The 22,586-nt window shown below is 44.9% G+C and overlaps 1 pseudogene; it reads left to right on the forward strand.

Moving 5' to 3' along the window:
* The first annotated feature begins 1,661 nt into the window (after nt 1–1,661).
* Nucleotides 1,662–20,850, forward strand: LOC133125903 (leukocyte elastase inhibitor-like; annotated as a pseudogene).
* Nucleotides 20,851–22,586: the final 1,736 nt, after the last annotated feature.

The raw sequence follows: 22,586 nt of genomic DNA on the forward strand, positions 1-22,586 counted from the left end.
AATATCCCAAAAACACCACACCTCTGCCTCTTAAATGATGACTCTGACCTAGAACATACTGTAACCCAAAGGAAAATGCTGATGGCAGGTTTCGCAGTTTCCAAAAAAGTTTTTTTACAACTATGGATCAACCCGCATATACCACCTAGGACGTTTTGGAAGAGCTACTTGGTGGATGTTGTCACACTGCTAGATTAAACAAAGCCAAGAAGTCCACTCTACAAAAATGGAATGTATTTTTATGTAAAATTCAAGAATCCCCTGTATAATATGATAACGTGTTATCTTGTATTTTAATTTCCTTTAAATTTTGTTTTCTCTTTCCACCCATCCTTGGATGTATGTACTTTACAAATACCTTCTAACTTTGTAACCATCTACCCGCCCTCCCTTGTTTATAAAAAGCAATAAAAAGTTGATCACAAAAAAAAAAAGATTAGAAAAAAAGATCATTAATCAGAAGAAATTGAAGCATGAGATGCCTTACTTACATCTGTGTCACAAAGTGCTTGTCTGTGCCTGTCTTCAGTCTCCCCTTCATGAAGCTGATGATGACAGTCATGCTAGATTCAACAAACTGATGTCTGAACTCAACAAAGAGGGTGCCCCGTATGCACTGAGCCTGGCAAATCGCCTGTATGGGGAGCAGTCTTACGAGTTTGTGGAGGTAATGTTTTGTTGATGAATAGCACAGATTTGCCAATACATTTGCCAATACATGCACATACTTGTAAAGGAATGTATGCACAGTGGACAGAAGACAAAGTTAAAATTGATTATTGCAGGATCAGATGAGTTGAGAATGACACACTTTGAGTGTGGAAATCAGGTAGTAATTGCACTGTGATTTGTGTAACAGTTTCTGTGTTGTAAGCCTCCAGCCTGTACTCACTGATGCTGACCAAATGTATCATACTTTTAAGATTGGAGTTATTTATTTGCAATTTTAGCCCAGTATCAACAATAGTTTATTTTATATTCCTCAGTTGAAGGAAGTGAGCATTTAGTGAAAATCTGCAGTTAAAAAAAAAAAAAAATGCACTTCTGATGACAACTATGTTTAGAACAGCATTTTATGTGTATTTTGCTAGTTTCTGGATGTGATGCTTTGACTTATGGTAGGACCTATGCACTTGTAAGTCGCTTTGGATTAAAAGCGTCTGCCAAATGACTAAAATGTAAATGTAACTGTAATGCAGTTTCCAGTTATAAGCAGTAGTCTAAAGAATGACTGTCTGCGTTTTAAATAGCTCTGCAATGCTGTTTGCCTTAAAATAATATCTCATTGTTATCTGCTTCTCAGAGCTTAGACAATCCTGCTGCAGTGCATTGTTTTCATTCATGTCCATTGTATCCTCTTTGAAGATAAATCAAAGATTGTTTCCTTTCTGTTCATTATATTTTACTCAACGCTAAAATGACAAAAAAACAAGTAATAAAAAGAAGAAGCAGTAACTTTGTGAAAATAAAAGTGCACAAAGCAACCTACTTTGTTGGTTGCTTTTTTCACTTAGCTGCTCAGTCATTGCATCAGAGGAGAACATTTTATGCACTGCAGAATGCTGGTGCCCAATCCTTCAACGATTTTTTTTTTGTGTCACAATCGTTTGGCAAACTCGAATGACTGATTTCCATACAGGCAGTTTCCCAAGTTTAGTGCATATACTTCTGTGGACAGATCATACTGTACGATGTGGGCGTGCCTGGCTAAGAAGTACTCCTTGTGAAGTTGCAGCTTCACTCATTGTCTGTGATTGACTAGACACCACTCCAGTAGGAGAAGAAAATAGGAATTGGAAGAAACAATAAGAAAACTAGGTGAGTATTCAACCAGCTTGCATGGCATCAACTTTCAGTGAGATATTCTTTAGACATGTCTTTAACGTAGCAGACACTGCACTAATCCTGGAATGGTAATCATAATATCAATTAGCCTATACGATTAAATGATAGTCTTACTGATGCAGGCTTGCATATTACAGCCAAGATGATTTTAAGATTTTGAATCGAGTGTGATAATACTATAATACTGAAAGTGACTGGCACCAGTAGCACCAATATAAAATCTATCACTCTACCCATAACATACTTTTGGAGGACAATGTGCTTGAATGCAATTGCTATTCATAAAAAAGTGAATATTATATGTGGGATTCTCATCATAGTCAGCCTTGTCTGGAAATACCAGTTTTGGTAAAGGTATAGCAGCCATAGAAAAGTGAAAAACTGTTTTCCTTCTTCACCAACAAGCAAACGTGTATAAAGAGTATTTATAAGAGTGAGTCAAGTGTGTGTAGCTATAGCTTTCCAGAACTGTATATTGTATGTTATTCTACTGTTGCAAAAACATATATCATTCCGATTGAATGATGCATTTCTTTCTGAAATGACTGCCCTTCCAGGAGACCAACAATGGAGTCACTGAGTGCTGAAAATACCAAGTTCTCCCTGGACCTGTTTAAGAACATAACTGAACATAAGAAAACGGACAACATCTTCTACTCTCCACTCAGCATCTCCTCAGCTCTGGCCATGGGGTACATGGGCGCCCGGGGGAACACAGCTACACAGATAGCTGAGGTGAGTTCACCCAGGCACAGTGCCACTCTCAGACGTCCCAGCACAATACAACTGCATTAATAAGCTACAGAGGGATCATCCATTGAGAAGACTTACTGAATGTTGTTACAGACAGGGCTTGTTACTGATCAAACACACAAAAGTGAGGTTGGCGGATCAAAAGTGAAAATAAGATTTATTTTTGGTAAAAGAGATTCACACACAAACTTTATTGAAGAAGCATCAGTACGCCAGTTCTGGTGAGCCATTCTGCACGAGAGCATGACTGGAATCAGCCTCCATTAAAATGTACTACTCAGGTGCTGTCAATCACCTTAATCGGTTGGCTACCTGGGAAAAGGACAGGTAAGAAAGTAAGGAGACAATAGCTTTCATAATAGCATGTGCTCCCACCAGGACTGGAGGGGTGTAACAAACGTGTCATTCTTATGTACACCTTGTTAAGTTTCAGGTGGATAAAACATTGATGACACTGTTCTATAGAGCTTTTATTGAGTCTGTCCTGACGTTCTCCATTATCTGCTGGTATGGAAACGTCACTATCAAAGACAAGAATGCACTTTCTAAAATTTTGAATGTGGCCAATAATATAGTGGGAGTGAAGTTCAATAGTCTTACTGAGTATTTCAACAAGCAGGTGTTCAACAAAGCCATGAATATCTATCAAGATACAAGTCATCCTCTGTATACAGAATACATGTTGTTGCCATCTGGCTTACAATTTAACACTCTTTCTATCCAAGCACTGAATGCACACAACAGAAGAAGATAGCCTTGTCCATTTAGTGACCCCATACCCCAATCCACTACCTCTTTTTATATCTACCTAATATTTATTGAAACAGTATCTTGATTTTAAATGACTCAGTTTTTAATGCACTGCCAATATTTATCACAACTGAACTATTTATTATGCTTCGTGTGCAGAATCTGTCTGTCTGTCTGTATTGTGTTATGCCTATTGTTGTGTGGTATGTGTGTGGTCCTGCTGCAAACAAATTTCCCATTTGGGACAAAGAATAAACTGAACTGAACTGAACTGAACCTAATGCAAAAACACCTTTTTAAAAATCCTATCCACTCTGCCCACTTGTGGTTGAGTCGACGTGTCAAATTATTGTTGCGTTCATATTTATATCATACAGAAAAACTGTATATCATACACAAAATGCCAGATTGTTAAAAAGACTTCAGTTGTGAAAACAGCAGTTTAGATTCTCATCAGCCATATACTAACAATCTTTGATACCATTTCTCTAAACCAAAAAAATCATGTTCCAATATGACAGTTGAAGTTTACTGAAGTTGAAGTTCATTTTGTTCAAAATCTGCTTTTTTTGAGAACTATATTTTTGCTGAACAACTTATTCTTTTTGCGTAAATGCATTGCTAAGTCATTTCAGTACCTCCTTAAATGGGCCAGTTTCATCAGACCAGCCCTTACGAACTGGGCCCCTACGCTGGCCAAAATTAGAGGAGACAGATTTTTTGAAAGCAGTTCTTCCATTGTCCATATGGTCTCGCACAAAGTGCATCAATCCATGCCCACAACACAGAGACTTAAAACAGGGGCGTGTCTAGAACATTTTGAATGGGGGGGCCAGGCTGGGGCACAGACCCAGAGGAGGGGGGCCAGCCATCAAGGCTTACCATATATTGTTTGCTGCGTACAATGGCCTATCATATTCCGGTTCTGGTAGGGGGGGCACCAGGGGTGGCCAATCAGATTCCAGGGGGGGCCAGTGCCACCCCTGGCCCCCCCTGGCCCCGCCCCTGACTTAAAAGTGAGTGAAATCAGTTGTGTGTAGGCTCTAGCTCCATCAGGAACAAGTGCCATTCCAGCTCTAGACCTACACTATTTCCAACTCACATCTATTTTATACAGGAGCCTCACTGCCCTAAGCCAGTGCTGCCCTGACGAGAATAAATGAACCAGTGATCTGAATGGAGGAATCCTTCAGTGGTTGTCAGCACAGCCAACTTGTGCCACTAGCTGATGCCATTAAGTTAATTCAAATCAACCCCCTACCTCTAAAAGATACCTGTGAAGGAAGCCACCTAGACATTTTCGCCCAAGCCTTTTGAATCACACCTTCTAATGTATTTTCATGTTTGCAAAGTACCTAAAAACACACCCAGCACTTTCAGCTCTTGCTGCTTCCAGACCAGACTACCTGGCAGTTTACCCTGGCAGGGCAAGCCTGCTGATACAGGTACAGCCAAGGGTAAAACACTAGGGCCTCTATTTTACAGCCAGCATCTGGCATGTTTCGAGCTGGTTTTCTGTCAATTTAATATTTTCCAGATGATCCCGATGCCTCTGGTAATTTTGAGGCTAACTGCTCGCCCAAGTGGGAGGAGAGTCACTGCTCAGGGTGTGTCAGTCAAGTGGAAGCAGCTCATTGCCATTTTGGTGCCAGGTTTAAGGTGCAAGTCGCAGCCTGATGATCAGCCTACTCAAAACCGTTTTCTAATATTTTTAATAATGAAGCCAAATGAGATTCATAATTTCATGTACAATCAATAAAAAATAAAAAAATAAAAAAGATAAAACCATTCTGACCACTGTTGGTCAGGATGTGTTGCCATTGTGGAGGCAGCACAGTCAGTAAACAGAGGCAGGGCAGAAATAATGTTTAGTGCAGTGTCTGTTCACTCTGGGAAATGGGAGTAACATATTACACAGGACACAGCTGGGACAGTGCTGGGTGTAGGCTGCATTGGCGGTTGTCTTGCAGTCCATCTGTGGGGGACTCAAAACAAAGTGAAGAAAGTAAAATTAAAATCCAAGTGGATGCACTGACAAATTCCCCTCTGCAGTCCACAATCACAGCATCAACCACCCCCATCCCCAGTCTGAGATCTCCTCAGCTGAGGGGGACACACCAACATGGCTGCATACATTTACATTTTAGTCATTTGGCAGACGCTGTACTTATTGTAATCTTGCCTTCTGATTCTTTGTACCAATGAATTGTTTGCATCTTGTTGTATAGCCTTTATATTGCTGCTCTCTAGATCTTCTCCAAACGGGTGATTAAGATACCTTCACCCCTGCCCTGTGGAGATTGTGATGTCACTGACTGATGTTTTGGGGGTTTTCTTCACAGCTCTCACAATGTTTCTGTCATCAACTGCTGTTGTTTTCCTTGATCAACATGTTCGATGTCTGTTGCTTAGTACGCCAGCAGTTCTTTTTCTTTTTCAGGACCAAGTTCTTGTACAAGCTATCCCCAATGATTTCCCCTCTTGTCTAAGCTTCAAAAAGGTTTATTTTTCTCCCAAAGACAGTTCTCTGGTCTTCATGTTTGTTCATCTTTTCTAACACAAATACAGTCTTCACAGCAAAAACCTAAGGCTAAAACCTAGAGTAGACATTCAGGACTGTTTATTGTTTAACCCATCAATCTAACAGGACACATCTTGGAAAAAAGAAACACCTGTTTCAAATGTAAAGTCACATGTTCCAATACTTTTACTCACCTAAGAATTGGGTGGTCTGATACAAAAGGTGATATGTACTACGTTGTTTTACAAATCTTTATAAAAATACCAGTTAATAAAAGCTGAAACTCGGATCTGTCATCTCATGTACATCTTTTGACCTCAAACTCAATTGTCGTCAGTGTATACCAAAAACAAAGGAATTGAACATGCTGTTCCAATACTTTTGGAGGAGACTGTACATGTACAGTCGGAGCTTGCTCCAAGAGAGCTTTTAAATATGCCAGATTTATACAGTTTCTCAAATATATTAACCTTTATTTGACTAGGAAGTCACATTGAGATTAAAAGTTATTTTACAAATGAGACCAAGCCAAGGCAGGGTCAAATAGCAATATAAAATGATAGAATCGCAATCACCAGTTCAATACTGTACTATCCATAATAATGTAGGTATATACAATTCCAAGTGCATAACATATGGCGGTGAAATGAACACATCAGTGTTCCAAAGGTTAAATGTTCTCTTTTGCCAAGTTCTTTCCCAATGAATATGGTCAATCCAGAGTGAAATAAAAAGCTTGTTAAGAGTATGTTGACACAAGGGTTGATATGATGTTCACAGGATTATAGCCACACTGTCGTTTGATTTTCAGTGTCTACTAAAGATGTCTACGTGTATGTCATCACAGTGTTAAAATGTTGATGATGCTATAGGTGCTTCGCTTTAGAGAAGAGAAGAAACCTGAAGCTCCTGCACTGCAACAACAAGAAGTAAAAAGACAGCTTCCACAAGGGGTGCTGAAGGTGAGAAAACATGTAACTGCAGCTGAATTTACTAACCACAAGGATGGGATGTCTGTAAGTTGTGTTAACAATGGGTTTTGGGTGGGTGAGTGGTGAGCTACATTATCGCTGAGGTAATTTTGCTTTTCCAATTTGCAGAGTTTGTCTTTGCCCTTCACTGTACTTATACTTTTGTATACTTTGTATTGGACATTTAAATACATTAGAAAATGTGTTTAGAAAGATTTATTTAAAGACATTAGCTTTTTAAATGTAAATCTCAAGTTACTTATTGACAAAAACCGCAAAGTCTTTTAAAAAATGTATTAATCAGTATCTTTCCTTTTTTATTATTCTGCCTTCCTTTTCTTCCTTTGGCTTGTTGAAGTTACCAGGTTTAAGTGTCCTTAATACAAAGGACCCTTTAGTATTCTATGTAGATCTTATTTCTATTTTTTGATGAATAGGACAAAGTTAAGGACAATTTATCTTGTCAGGAAAAAGTTAGCTTGAAACAAGCTCTTTCAGATTATATATATTTTTTGTTATAATAGAAAGTGCTAATGGGATTATCAAAGTGATTCATTAATCAGATAAAAATGGATGCAGTTTTATGCCTTGCTTGTATTACTGTAAGGAAATTTGTTCTACAAAGTGATTGTCTGTGCCTGTCTTCAGTCTCCCCTTCATGAAGCTAATGATGACATTCATGCTGGATTCAGCAAACTGATGTCTGAGCTCAACAAAGAGGGTGCCCCGTATGCTCTGAGCCTGGCAAATCGCCTGTATGGGGAGCAATCTTACGAGTTTGTGGAGGTAATGTTTTGTTGATGAATAGCACAGATTTACCCATACATTTGCCTATACATGCACACACTTGTAAAGGAACGTATGCACAGTGGACAAAAGACAAAGTTAAAATGGATTATTTCAGGTTCAGATGAGTTGAGAATGACACACTATGAGTGTTGAAATCAGGTAGTAATTGCACTGTGATTGCATTTGTAATCAGTAAGAGTTTCTGTGTTGTAAGGCTCCAGCCTGTGCTCACTGATGCTGACCAAATGGATCATACTTTTAAGATTGGATTTATTTATTAGCAAATCTAGCAAAGTATCAAAAATAGTTAATTTTATGTTACTCAGTTGAAGGAGGTGAGCATTTAGTGAGAAAATATTGCAACTATTGTAACGCAGCACTAGGGCTGGAAAGGGTGTGCAGGTATTGCTCCATATCCACTCACTGAGCACTTTATTACACCTGTTACAATGATCTAATCAGCCAATTGTGTGGCAGCAGTGCAATGCATACAATCATGTAGATACAGGTCAGGAGCCTCAGTTAATGTTCACATCAAGCATCAGAATGGGGAAAAAATGTGATCTAAGTGACTTTGAACGGGGAATGATTGTTGGTGGCAGACAGCGTGGTTTGAGTATTTCCGAAACTGCTGATCTCCTGGGATTTTCACAGAAACTAATGTCTGCAAAGAATGGTCCAAAAAACGAAAAAGAATCCAGTGAACAGCAGTTCTGCAGACAGAAACACCTTATTAATGAGAGACATCAGAGGAGAATGGTCAGACTGGTCAAAGCTGACAGGAAGGTGACAGTAATGCAAAAAACCACACATTACAACAGTGGTATGCAGAACAGCATCTCTGAACACACAATGCATCATAACTCTAAGTGGATAGGCTATAGCAGTAGAAGTCTAAAAAATTAGTCTAATAAAGTGCTTGGTGAGTGGATATGCATTTAACTAACAAAAATAAATGGCTACTGCAGTTCTGCCCCATTTACATCTTGCACATGTATTTCAAACACCTATGATACCTTGTGTAAATTAGACATCTTTGAAGTTGCTGTCAGGAGTATGTCTTCACTTTGAAGGAGGTAGGCTACTGATTGCAATAGGTTTCAAGTCTTTATGATGAGCTAAAACACTATGCTAACATGGAAACTGAGCCAGTAAATGAACAAAAAACAAAAATCTAATTGAACATCTCGTCTAAGTCTGGGTAAGTCGAGAAAAAGGTATATTTCCCTAAATGGTGTATTCCTGTAACATTTGTTTTTCATTGTAAATACATCTATCAGTTTTTTTCAATGATCTGTGAATTCATTTTTGCATCTTGTATGCAATCTGTTGTCCCTTTTTCCAGATGGATAAAGTGATCACTTTTATTTCTCTTTCTTATAATGCATGTTTTCCGCATGTGGCAATATAACATTCAAAGGGTACGCTGTTTTTCCAGACAGAAACATGCAAACATAAGGGGGGGTTGTTATGTATCATATTTTTTACTATTATACATTATACATTCTTCATTTCTACCAGATTGTAAAATTTAATGCTGTGCCCCTACCCTGGACCACGCCTTCCAGATTGCTTTTAACACTATGTAATCTGTACTCCTTGAACTTCATATAGCCTTCAATGCAAGGAAAACTAAATGACTGGTGTTTTCAAAGACTTGCTCCATCTATCTCTGATGACTAACTCAGCTCTCTGGTCTACAGCACATCCTATGGATATCACCTTAATTGCAGTGGCCTGGTACTTTTTAAAGTCCAGTGACAAAAAAGTTAACAAAAAGACTTTAAACTTGACATGATGATTTCAGTCATTGAATATGAACACATAATTCATGACACAATAACTGGTGTGCTCTTGTTTTGAATCCCCATTTAATTTTGTACTGTAGCATGCAGCATGTTTCCCAAACATGGATAGAAACTTCATATAATCCATTGGAAACAATCAATATTTTTTTCGTGAAAGCCAGATACAAGAAACAGCTAAGCATTCACTGTCTTTGTAAATCTGTAGAAATACATTCAGGACACAAAGAAGTTATATCAGGCAGAGCTGGAGACTGTTGACTTCAAATCAAAAGCAGAGGATGAAAGGGTGAAGATTAACAGCTGGGTGGAGAAGCAGACTCAAGGTAACTGCAGTTACAGACACATCTACAGGTTCAGGAGACTTTCATTTGAAATGAGCAGATCCTCTGTCCTATGTGTTCCACTGAAATGATCAAGAAGTGGACAGCTTGCTGTTATTGGGTTGCATTGTTTGGCCTCTGATAAATGATTATAATTGTGAATGCTTTACAGCAGTGCTTTTTAAACTGTGACTTGAAACTGAAAATTGGTCGCAGGAGTGCAGGCTGCAACATGGGTCCTGGAATGGGTCTATAGTCCTCAAGACTGCTAGTACATTGGAAGGCCTGAAAGGCACAAAACGTCTAATTTAGGTCCTGATATTAAAACATTTAAGAAGCAGTGCCTTATAGCAACAATCAATCATTGTATGAATGATGTACCGGAGTGAAATATCTTCAGACTTGCTTGCCATGTAGTTTATGTTGTGTAATACTCTAAACATTGACTTGAATTGAAAAAGATAGATACTATCACATCGTGCATATTTCATGAAGTAGTATTTCTTTCATCCTTACGATACAGGATATTTTGCACCTGATGCCTTTCTTTGTTGTTAAAAGATTTATGTTCTGCAGTTTGCATTGTAGATGTTGAATTTTCTGTTTGTGCATGTTTCACACCTCTTAAAGATGAATCACATCTGCATTATTCAAGACATACTGCATTATATCTGTAGCTGGATATCTTAATTAATGTACTTGTGTGACACCATCCCATCTATATATTTGTCACGTTTCAGGTCTGTCTCGCCATGTTTTATGTTTATTCATTTTGTATTAGTCTTGTATTGTCTTATCATGTATTATGTTAGTCTAGGTTCGTCATGTTGTTTAGTTATGTTTCGTTACGATTTATTTTCTTGTCATGTTTAGTTATGTCTCATTACGATTTATTTTCTTGTCATGTCTAGTTATGTTTTCGTACGATTATATTACCTGGTTATGTTGAGTGGTTATCGTCTTAGTTTCTCTTTGTGTTATGTTTTGATGCATGTTTATTGTTACGTTTACTGGTCGTTGTTTATGCATACACTTTTACATGTTTTTCCGCAAACCTTGCGTTCCGCCTTTTCTCTCTCTCTCTCTCTCTTTCTGTCATTCACTCCCTAATTGTATCCATTTGTCTATTTACTAAAACTACTAACGCTAGATCAGGATTGGGTAGAAACTAACAAAATAATCATGTGTTCATGTTACCTTAAGTTTCTCGTGCATGTCATTTACTAATTTACTAATGCTAGGGCAGGATAGGTTTATTACTAACGATTACTAATCTCCTTGTTAAACTTGTCATCCATCGCACCTGTTTTCCATTTCCTTGCTACGCTCTAACTAATTGCCTGCACCTGTCTACACCCGCATTTATAGCCCAGTCGCGCAACTGTTCTTTGCGAAATTGTCTGCCTCTGTTTACCACGCAACTCTTGAGCATTTACCACTATTGATTACACATTATGATCCAAGCCTGTTTACCGACCATTGATTATTGATTTCTGTTTTGTGACCATCGACTACGTCCTCGCCTACCGTTTTTGTACTTTTGCTTCGCTGATTGTTTCATGGTTTCGACTCCCGCTTCGCCCACGACTACGCCTCTGCCTGCCGTCCGTCTGTTCATCTGCCCCGCTGACAGCTCTCCTGCTACCGGACCTCCCTGCACGTCTACCGACTACGAGTTTGCCTCTTCCCTCGGCACCGTGCTTTTTGTTTGTTTACTTTTTGTTTGGCTGGATCTACGTGTATGGACTTTGCTTGTGTTGACTACTCTCCTGGGATTCCCCATCCCAGTCTGCTCTCTCCCTCGAAGACCCCCCCTGCGACGTGGGCCTCCACGGCGTCGGAACCCCTCAAACCTCAGCTATCCCCCGCTGACCCCCTGTGAGGACTTTGCTGTCACAGGGGGACTATGGAACTGCCAGTCTGCCACTCGGAAGGCTGACTTCATCCCTGCGTATGCCTCCCTCCAGTCCCTACAATTCCTTGCCCTCACGGCCGTGGCGGTGGTACTGGTCTTTTAATTTCCCCCTCATGGAAATTCTCTGTTCTCCCCCTCTCTGACCTGTCCATATCCACTTTTGAATTCCATTCTGTTGCAGTATCCTACCCTACTAACCTTTTCATTGCAGTTATCTACCGTCCTCCAGGGCCCCTGGGAAACTTCCTTGATGAGCTAGACACCCTTCTCAGCTCCTTCCCTGAGGATGGCACCCCACTGATTCTCCTTGGAGACTTCAACATCCACCTAGAAGTCTCCCAGTCTGCTGCCTTCCTACCGCTAATCCACTCCTTCGGCCTCTCCCTGCAACACTCTCCTCCAACCCACAAGCGGGCAATGTCCTAGACCTTGTCTTTGTGAGGAACTGCTCATGCTCCGATTTCACAGTTACCCCTCTGCATACATCTGATCACCACTTCATCTCATTCTCCCTCCCTCTTCCTCCCCATCCTCCTCCCCCTCCTCCCACCCACACTTCCTCAGCCCGCTATAACCTCCGCTCCCTCTCACCCTCTTCCTTTGCCAGCACCATCACCGCCTCACTCCCCCCTCTCGAATCCTTCTCCAAACTCCCCGCTGACTCTGCATCTGCCACCCTCCTTTAATCTCTCTCCTCCGCCTTTGACTCTCTCTGTCCCCCTGTCTCAAAGCCACCTCGCACATCCCCTCCCAGTCCTTGGATATCTGACACCCTCCGTACCTCCAGGGCCAGCCTCCGCGCAGCGGAGAGGAAGTGGGGGAAATCCAGAGACGCTTCAGATCTCATGACTTACCAGTCTCTCCTGGCGGCATTCTCTTCCGATGTCACTGCCGCCAAAGCAAAATACTATCAAACACAAATTCAGAACTCCGCTTCTAACCCCCGGAAACTTTTCTCCATTTTCTCCTCTCTCCTCAACGCACCGCCTCCTCCTCCTCAGTCCTCCTTCGCTGCTGATGACTTTGCTGATTTCTTCGATGAGAAGGTCACAGTCATCTGCAGATCCTTTACAACCACCGCCCCCCTCACTGTGCCCTTCCCCCCCTCTAGGCCCATCCCTTCCTTTTCCACTTTCTCCCCCCTTACAGACTCTGATGTTTCTCAACTCCTGCTCTGCCACCGCCCTACAACCTGTGCCCTTGACCCTATCCCCTCTTCTCTTCTGACATTCTCCCATTTGTCACCTCCCTTGTCAACTCCTCCCTGTCTTCCGGCTGTTTTCCGGCATCCTCCAAGAGGGCCCACATCACTCCGCTGCTAAAAAAGCCTACTCTGGATCCCTCCATCATCCAGAACTACCGCCCGGTATCTCTTCTTCCTTTCCTTTCTAAAACTATAGAACGAGCCGCTTCTACTCAACTTTCTTCCTTCTTTTCTAACAACAACCTGCTAGACCCCCATCAGTCTGGCTTCAGATCGGGCCACTCGACAGAGACTGCGCTCCTCTCCGTCAGTGAGTCACTCCATGCCGCACGAGCAGCCTCCCTCTCCTCTGTCCTCAATCTTCTAGATCTCTCTGCTGCCTTCGACACTGTGGATCACTCCATCCTCCTGTCTGCCCTGTCAGCAACGGGCATCTGTGGCACAGCCCTGGACTGGATTGAGTCCTACCTCTCTGGTCGCTCCGTCCAGGTTGCCTGGGCTGGTTCGGTATCGACACCTCGGCCCCTCGCCACAGGAGTTCCCCAGGGCTCAGTCCTTGGCCCGCTTCTTTTTTCTCTTTACACTCGCTCCCTTGGCCCTGTGATCACTGCACATGGGCTATCCTACCACTGCTAAGCGGACGATACCCAACTCTTCGTCTCGTTCCCGCCGTCTGATACGCAGGTTTCAGCCCGTATCTCTGCTTGCTTGAGGGACATCGCTCTGGATAAGAGCGTCTGCCAAATGCCAATAATGTAATGTAATGTAATGACATCCAGAGCTGGATGGACAACCACCATCTAAAGCTCAACCCAGGTAAAACTGAAATGATATTCATCCCTGCTAATACCTCTCCCCATCTGGATCTCTCCATTTCCCTCGGGGATACCGCACTCACGCCGTCACCCAGTGCAAGGAACCTCGGCGTGGTGATGGACAGCAGTCCCTTTCCGAGAACATTGCGGCGGTGACCCGGTCTTGCAGGTTCTTCCTATACAACATACGGAGAATCCGCCCCTTTCTCACCCCCTACTCGACCCAGCTCCTGGTCCAAGCGATGGTTCTGTCCCGCCTGGACTACTGCAATTCCCTCTTGGCTGGCCTCCCAGCGTCAGACCCCTCCAACTCATCCAGAATGCAGCAGCTCGTCTGGTCTTCAACCTTCCCAAATACTCACACGTGACCCCCCTGCTTACTTCCCTCCACTGGCTGCCTGTCATGGCTCGCATCAAATTCAAAACATTGGTGCTAGCCTTCCAAGCAGTTAAAGGGTCTTCCCCAGCTTATCTGCAAAAAATCATCAGACCCTACACCCCTGCCAGACCTCTTCGTTCAGCCTCCACAGGCCGCTTGGCACCTCCCCCTCTCAGAACCTCCACCTCACGCTCACGACTACTGTCTGTTCTGGCTCCACGGTGGTGGAACGAACTCCCCGTTGACGTCAGAACTATAGAATCTCTCCCCACCTTCAAGCGCAAGCTGAAGACACACCTCTTCAAGCAGCACCTCTCCCCATCCCTCCCTACCTCCCTGTGAACCTTAATTGTTGTCTCTGTGACTTGCTTTGTGTATCGGTATTTTTAGTTGGCTAGGTAAGCAGTGTTTGGATAGTTAACTTTGGTCACTTTTGCTCTGTTTGTTTGTTTGTTTGTTCAAAAAAAAAAATGGCCCTTGTCCTTATCTTTGTTGTACAGGTAGCAGTTGAAATTGTACTTCCCTCTAGGGTCTTTCAGCGAACTTATCCCTGGTTATGGGTATGCACTTTGTTGTACGTCACTCTGGATAAGAGCGTCTGCCAAATGCCAATAATGTAATGTAATGTAATGTAATGGATTCGTCCCGAATAAAGCCCTGAGGGGTCTTTATATTACTATTGTTTCTATAGTCGCACCCGTCTCAGAACAATTTCGCCACTACGGACTCTGCTGACTTAACTGCCATGTTCCACGCCCTCCAGGAACAAGGAGCCATCGTCCGGCAGCATTCACAAGGAATCTCCGAGCTTCACCTGGAGATTCGTGAACTGTGTGCAGAGATGAGGAGGCTCGCCGTCGCGGTCCTGCCACAACCACGGGAGGAACCCACCCACCCACCCACTTCCCCGGCGGTCAACCCCTCGGGAGCCTGGCAATTCCAGGAGCCCCAACAACCCCCTCCGGAGAGGTTCGGTGGAGAACCTGAGAGGTGCAAGGCGTTCCTACTCCAATGCGAGTTTGTTTTCAAGCAACAGCCCCAGACCTACAACAGCGACGACCGTCGGATAGGCTATGTGATGGGACTGCTCAAGGGGAGGGCATTGGATTGGGCTACGGCGGTGTGGTCCGGGGATTCTTTTCCTCCTCGTTACCCAGTCTTCGCCGATGAGATTCGGAAGGTGTTCCAACACACATCCAGCGACCAGGAGCCATCCCAGAGACTGATTGCTCTGCGCCAGGGACGGAAGACCACGGCAGATCACTCCATCGACTTCCGCACCCTCACGGCGGCTACTAGTTGGAACGATGCAGCATTGGCGAATCTCTCCCTGGCCAGCCTGAGTGAGACGCTCCAGATCGAGTTGGCGCGACTGGACCCCATCACCCAGCTCGACCAACTCGTGCGCACCACGATCCGCCTGGACAACCGTGCCAGACAACGCCGGTCGGAAAGACCGATCCTTCCCAGCAACCTGTACCCCAGGCAGGGGCCAAGTCTGCGACAAGAGGAGCAGCAGTCGGAGGGACCCGGACCCATGGACCTGTCCCGGGCCGGTACCACGATCTCTACCGAGGAACGAGCACGCCGCAGAACCACCGGCTCGTGCTTCTATTGTGGGAGGCCGGGTCACACCCAGGCTCGGTGCTCCTTCAGGACCAGGCGACCAGTAGAGGTGAGATCAGTCGACAGGCATGAGGGTTCTGACAGAGACAACCATCGTCCCATGCTCACCACCCTGCTGATTCTCCCCGACGGAACAACCCGGGTTAACGCATTGGTGGATTCTGGAGCGGACGCCAACCTCATCGACGAAGTTCTGGTGTCTGAACTGAACATTCCCACCCTCCCTCTACCCCACTCTGAGAATGCGCGGTCGCTGGATGGAAGGACTTTCTGCCGCATGAAGCACATCACCATTCCCTTACAACTGATCATTTCTGGGAACCATCGGGAGATGATCCAGTTCCGCGTCATCCAGTCCCCTAATGACCAACTCATCTTGGGATTACCCTGGCTCCAGAAACACAACCCCACGATCAACTGGAGTTCTAACCAAGTGCAAGCATGGGATCCTAAGTGCCATCTGTCCTGCTTGCGTTCCGCCCCACCACCAGCAGAGGGAGTGCCAGCTCTACCACAGACTCCCAAACCCTCCCTGGAGAGGGTCCCCTCTCCTTACCATGACCTGGGCACAGTGTTCTCCAAGACCCAAGCTCAGTCACTGCCGCCTCATCGACCCTACGACTGCGCCATCGAGCTCCTTCCCGGTTTGTCACTCCCCTCAAGTCGCCTATACAACGTCTCCAGACCTGAGAGGGAGGCTATGGAGAAATACATCCGTGACTGCCTGGCTAACGGACTAATTCGCCCATCTTCCTCTCCCGTGGGTGCGGGATTCTTCTTCGTCCAGAAGAAGGATGGCTCCCTACGCCCGTGCATCGACTACAGGGAGCTGAACAACATCACGGTGAGGAACAAGTATCCTCTGCCCCTGATGGACTCTGCGTTCCACCCACTTCACGAGGCCACCATCTCCACCAAGTTGGATCTCCGCAACGCTTACCACCTGGTCCGTATCCGTGAGGGCGATGAATGGAAGACCGCCTTCAACACCTCTCTCGGACACTTCGAATACCTGGTCATGCCATTCGGCCTCACCAATGCTCCTGCTGTGTTCCAGGCCTTGGTGAATGATGTTCTTCGGGACTTGTTGGGTCGCCATGTGTTCGTCTACCTGGATGACATCTTGATCTACTCCACCAATGCCAAGGATCATGAGCACCACGTCAGGCAAGTTCTACAGAGACTCCTTGAGAACAGATTATTCGTCAAGGCGGAGAAGTGCGTCTTCCACTCCGACACAGTTGAGTTCCTGGGGTTTATCTTAGAGAGGGGACGGATCAGGGCGGATCCCAAGAAGATTCTAGCAGTTACCGACCGGCCCACTCCCACCTCACCTAAGCAGCTCCAATGCTTCTTGGGATTCGCCAACTTCTACCGAAGGTTCATCAGATCCTATAGTCAAGTGGTCGCCCCCTTAACCAAGCTCACGTCCCCTGCGGTGCCATTCCGGTGGAGCCCCGAAGCTGAGACGGCCTTCACCAAGGTCAAGAGACTGTTCTCTTCCGCTCACATCCTGGTACACCCCGACCCTACCCGCCAGTTTGTGGTCGAGACGGATGCTTCCGACACAGGAGTGGGAGCAGTGCTCTCTCAGGTGGCGGCCGCTGACAACCGACTACACCCCTGCGCCTTCTTCTCCAAGAAGCTGTCCCCTGCAGAGAGGAACTATGACGTTGGAAACCGAGAGCTGCTGGCAGTCAAATTGGCGCTGGAGGAGTGGAGACATTGGCTGGAGGGGGCCGAGAAGCCGTTCATCATTTGGACCGACCACAAGAACCTGGCATACCTCCAGATTCTGGTGGAGCTCCATGATCCCTGACACCAGGCGCTTCATCAAGGCATGTACCACCTGTGCCAGAAGCAAGGCCTCCCACCAAGCCCCGGCTGGTCTACTCCAACCTCTGCCTGTGCCCAGCCGACCCTGGAGCCACATCGGCGTGGACTTCGTTACTGGACTTCCCCCTTCCGAAGGTAACACCACCATCCTCACTGTGGTGGACCGATTCAGTAAGGCGGCCCACTTCATCCCCCTGCCAGGGTTACCCACTGCCCAAGAGACTGCGGATGTACTTATTAAGGAAGTGTTCCGCATCCATGGAATCCCCTCAGACATTGTATCCGACCGGGGCCCACAATTCATTTCTCAAGTGTGGAAAGCTTTCTGCCTGGCCCTCGGTGCCACAGCCAGCCTCTCATCCGGCTACCACCCTCAATCCAATGGGCAAACCGAGAGGGCCAACCAGGATTTGGGAGCCGCGCTACGTTGTGTCTCTGCCCAGAATCCGGCTTCATGGAGCAAGATTCTCACCTGGGTTGAGTACGCACACAACACCTTACCCTGCGCCGCCACCGGGAAATCTCCATTTGAGGTCTCCCTGGGCTACCAACCTCCACTGTTCCCTGACCAAGAAGCCGAGATCGCTGTTCCCTCCCTCGCCATCCACATGAAACGGTGCGCCAAGGTTTGGAGGGATGCCAAGGCTGCGCTGCTAAGCACGGCAGACCGTAATCGGCGTTTTGCTGATCGCCACCACACTCCAGCTCCGGCCTACAAACCAGGTGACTCCGTCTGGCTGTCCACTAAGGACATTCCCCTCCAAGCCACTTCCCACAAACTGCAACCCCGCTTTATTGGTCCCTTTAAAATCCACAAAATCATCAATCCTTCCTCTGTAAAATTGTCACTCCCGGCTTCCCTTAAGATTCACCCCACATTCCATGTCTCCTGTATTAAGCCTGTATCCTCTCACCCCATATGTCCCTCGGATCCCCCACCACCTCCCCCCCGCATTATTGACAACCACCCTGCATTTACTGTTAAAAAACTCTTGAACATTCGTAAGAGGGGCCGTGGGGTTCAATACTTGGTTGATTGGGAGGGCTATGGCCCTGAGGAGCGTTCCTGGGTCGCTCCCAGTCTCATTCTGGACAAATCGCTCATCAAAGACTTCCATCGTGACCACCCTGATAAATTCCAAGGACCGCCAGGAGTCGGTCGTTAAGGGGGGGGTCCTGTCACGTTTCAGGTCTGTCTCGCCATGTTTTATGTTTATTCATTTTGTATTAGTCTTGTATTGTCTCATCATGTATTATGTTAGTCTAGGTTCGTCATGTTGTTTTGTTATGTTTCGTTACGATTTATTTTCTTGTCATGTTTAGTTATGTCTCGTTACGATTTATTTTCTTGTCATGTCTAGTTATGTTTTCGTACGATTATATATTTGGTTATGTTGAGTGGTCTTAGTTTCTCTTTGTGTTATGTTTTGATGCATGTTTATTGTTACGTTTACTGGTCGTTGTTTATGCATACACTTTTACATGTTTTTCCGCAAACCTTGCGTTCTGCCTTTTCTCTCTCTCTCTCTCTCTCTCTTTCTGTCATTCACTCCCTAATTGTTTCCATTTGTCTATTTACTAAAACTACTAACACTAGATCACGACCATTGATTATTGATTTCTGTTTTGTGACCATCGCTTGTTTTTTGACTACGTCCTCGCCTACCGTTTTTGTACTTTTGCTTCGCTGATTGTTTCATGGTTTCGACTCCCGCTTCGCCCACGACTACGCCTCTGCCTGCCGTCCGTCTGTTCATCTGCCCCGCTGACAGCTCTCCTGCTACCGGACCTCCCTGCACGTCTACCGACTACGAGTTTGCCTCTTCCCTCGGCACCGTGCTTTTTGTTTGTTTACTTTTTGTTTGGCTGGATCTACGTGTATGGACTTTGCTTGTGTTGACTACTCTCCTGGGATTCGTCCCGAATAAAGCTCTGAGGGGTCTTTATATTACTATTGTTTCTGAGTTGTGCATTTTGGGTCCAACCCCCACGCACCCGTCTCAATATTTTCGCTTTATTGCGCTTTCTTGTAGATAAAATCAAGAACCTGCTGTCGAAAGGGGCTGTTAACAATATGACCAGTCTGGTGTTGGTGAATGCCATCTATTTTAATGCTGATTGGGACAAGAAATTCAAAGCAAACTACACATTTGAGCGGCTATTCAAATTGAATAAGGTAACATGGCCTGTGGCCTGTACTGATGCATGGAAGGTTTTTATCCTCTGTGCTGTTCAGTCACACTTTTGTAATCAGTTTATTAGAGCATGATTGCTCTCCTCGTTTGCCCGAGTGTTGCAGTTCGGACAAAGATCCAACTTTGTCTTGAAGTGAAATTCGTCTTTATTTTGTGTTATTTTCTGTGTTTAATTTTAGAAATGTATCTTTTGCAGTGGTATGCAAAAGATTGGGCATCCGTGGTGAAACTTTGTTGTTTTTTTATTAAAGGAGGTTTTAACAACCCCTGTCAGGTACCCACTTACAGTAAGCACAACATATTTCTGTAATGGCGTCAGTATATCACCACTTTAATATTGTACATGGATTGAAACATATATTTGAAAGATCTGTAACATCTCCAATTTTCAGAATGAAAGTAAGCCAGTGCAGATGATGGAACAGACAGCCAACTTTGGTTTGGCGTTCATTCCGGAGGTCAATTGTCAGATTCTGGAGATGCCTTACATTGGTAAAGAGCTGAGCATGCTCATTATTCTACCCAGAGAGATTGAGGATGACTCCACAGGGCTTGAGAGGGTAAGACGGTTTTCGGTGTAAAATAAATTCAATTACAAATGATGCCTACAAGGGAACTGAGGCAATACCCAGTGGTTTCAAACTTGGCAGAGTATAAAAATGTGTGATAATATGTGGTAAGGCGTTAACAAGCCTTCAGAAATCCACCCCTCTCCACTGGCTAAATGGCTTCATTTCTCCTGCAGTTGGAAAGGGAGCTCACGTACAACAAGCTTATCGAGTGGACACAGCCTGAGAATATGGAATATACTCCTTTAGTTTTGGCTGTGCCCAAGTTCAAGATGGAAGAGACCTAAGACCTGGAAGAAATTCTGGTCAGTATGGGCATGAAGGATGCCTTCGATGTGTTTCCCAGCAATGACCTGTTGGTGTCCAAAGTTGTGCACAAGGCCTTTGTGGAGGTGAACGATGAGGGCAGAGAGGCTGGTGCTGCTATGCTTCTCATGCCTATTGGATTTTTAAGGCCCCAAAATCAGTTCACTGCAGACCATCCCTTCCTGTTCTTCATCAGACACAACCCCACTCAGAGCATCCTCTTCTATGGCCGTTTCTGCTCCCCTTGAAGTCTTAAACTCTGCAGTTTCCAGTTATAAGCCGGAGTCTAAAGAAAGACTGTCTGGATGTTAAATAGCTCTGCAATGCTGTTTGCCTTAAAATAATATTTCATTGTTATCTGCTTCTCAGAGCTTAGACAATCCTGCTGCAGTATATTGTTTTCATTCATGTCCATTGTATCCTCTTTGAAGATTAATAATGGCTTAAGACAAAAGGTTTCCTTTCTGTTCATTATATTTTACTCAACACTAAAATTACAAAAAACAACTAGCAATAACTAAGATCAGATTTCTCATTTGTGAAAATAAGTGTACAAAAGCCTTCTTTGTTAGTTCCTTTTTTCATGTAGCTGCTCAGTCATTGCATCAGAGGAGTACATTTCATGCACTGCTGGTACATGCAGAATGCTGGTGCCTAGTCAATCAGATTTTTTTGTGTTAAAGTCATTCCAAGAAAAAAGTCTCCATATCTGGCTAAATTACTAATTATGTGCCACATGATTCATAGAAATCCACAATTGAATGTCTCCATTTGCTTGATTTTCCCACTTGACAATGATGCAGAGACGATCATGCTGCAAACTCTACAGCTAATTTGGGAGGAGCATAGATTAGCACTTTCTCTTCTGAAATGTTCAGTTGCCAGCTGCTTGTTTTCATATAAAAGCACCTCTTCAGGAACAGAGATGAAGTCGAGTTTGCCATCGGAGTGACCATTAAGCATTTACATGAATTCAAGCAGACAACATTCCATCCATCCATCCATCCATCCATTATCTGAACCCGCTTATCCTGATCAGGGTCGCAGGGGGGCTGGAGCCTATCCCAGCATACATTGGGCGAAAGGCAGGAATACACCCTGGACAGGTCGCCAGTCCATCGCAGGGCACACGCACCATTCACTCACACACTCATGCCTACGGGCAATTTAGACTCTCCAATCGGCCTAACCTGCATGTCTTTGGACTGTGGGAGGAAACCGGAGTACCCGGAGGAAACCCACGCAGACACGGGGAGAACATGCAAACTCCGCACAGAGAGGCCCCGGCCGACGGGGATTCGAACCCAGGACCTCCTTGCTGTGAGGCGGCAGTGCTACCCACTGCACCATCCGTGCCGCCGCAGACAACATTCATATGACAAAATTATTTATGTGAGCAATGGTGAAGGATTATTATGTACAGTGCTCCCCAAAGTCATGGTCAGGTGAAATTTCCCCCTTTCTCTATTATTGCATGTTGGTCACACTGCATGGTTTCAAATCTCTTGACAAAATGTACTATTGCACAAGTAAATTGTGGCGCCCCTGCTCCTGCATGTTGCGCCACGTGGGTGGAAAACCCCAGAGGGACCCGGGCAATGCAGCCACGCCTTAGGAGAGGTACACGAAGGTGTCTATTTTCCCAGAGAGGTGATGGGGAGATCAGCACCCTGGAGAGCAATCCCTCTACCTGCAGACCAGGACCGCGGACAGCGCACGTGAGTGAACCCCCATGAACACTGACTCAGCTGCTGCCTTTTTCTCTGATGAGCAGAGGAGATATTTAAGGTGCGGTTGGGGCTGCAAACGAAGTCAGTTGGCGCCTATTCTGAGGAAGGCAGAGAGAGGAAGGACTGTCTGCCGTACTGACTGTCTGCCGTACTGACCCGGAGGATTGATCCTAAGGGAGACCCCACCTTTACCAACGGACATGTGAGGATAATAAAGCGCCTTCAAATTACCCTGTCCCTTTGTGCTTTCCCCA

This window comes from Conger conger, chromosome 4, assembly GCF_963514075.1.
Source record: "Conger conger chromosome 4, fConCon1.1, whole genome shotgun sequence".
In the NCBI taxonomy this organism is placed as follows: domain Eukaryota; kingdom Metazoa; phylum Chordata; class Actinopteri; order Anguilliformes; family Congridae; genus Conger; species Conger conger.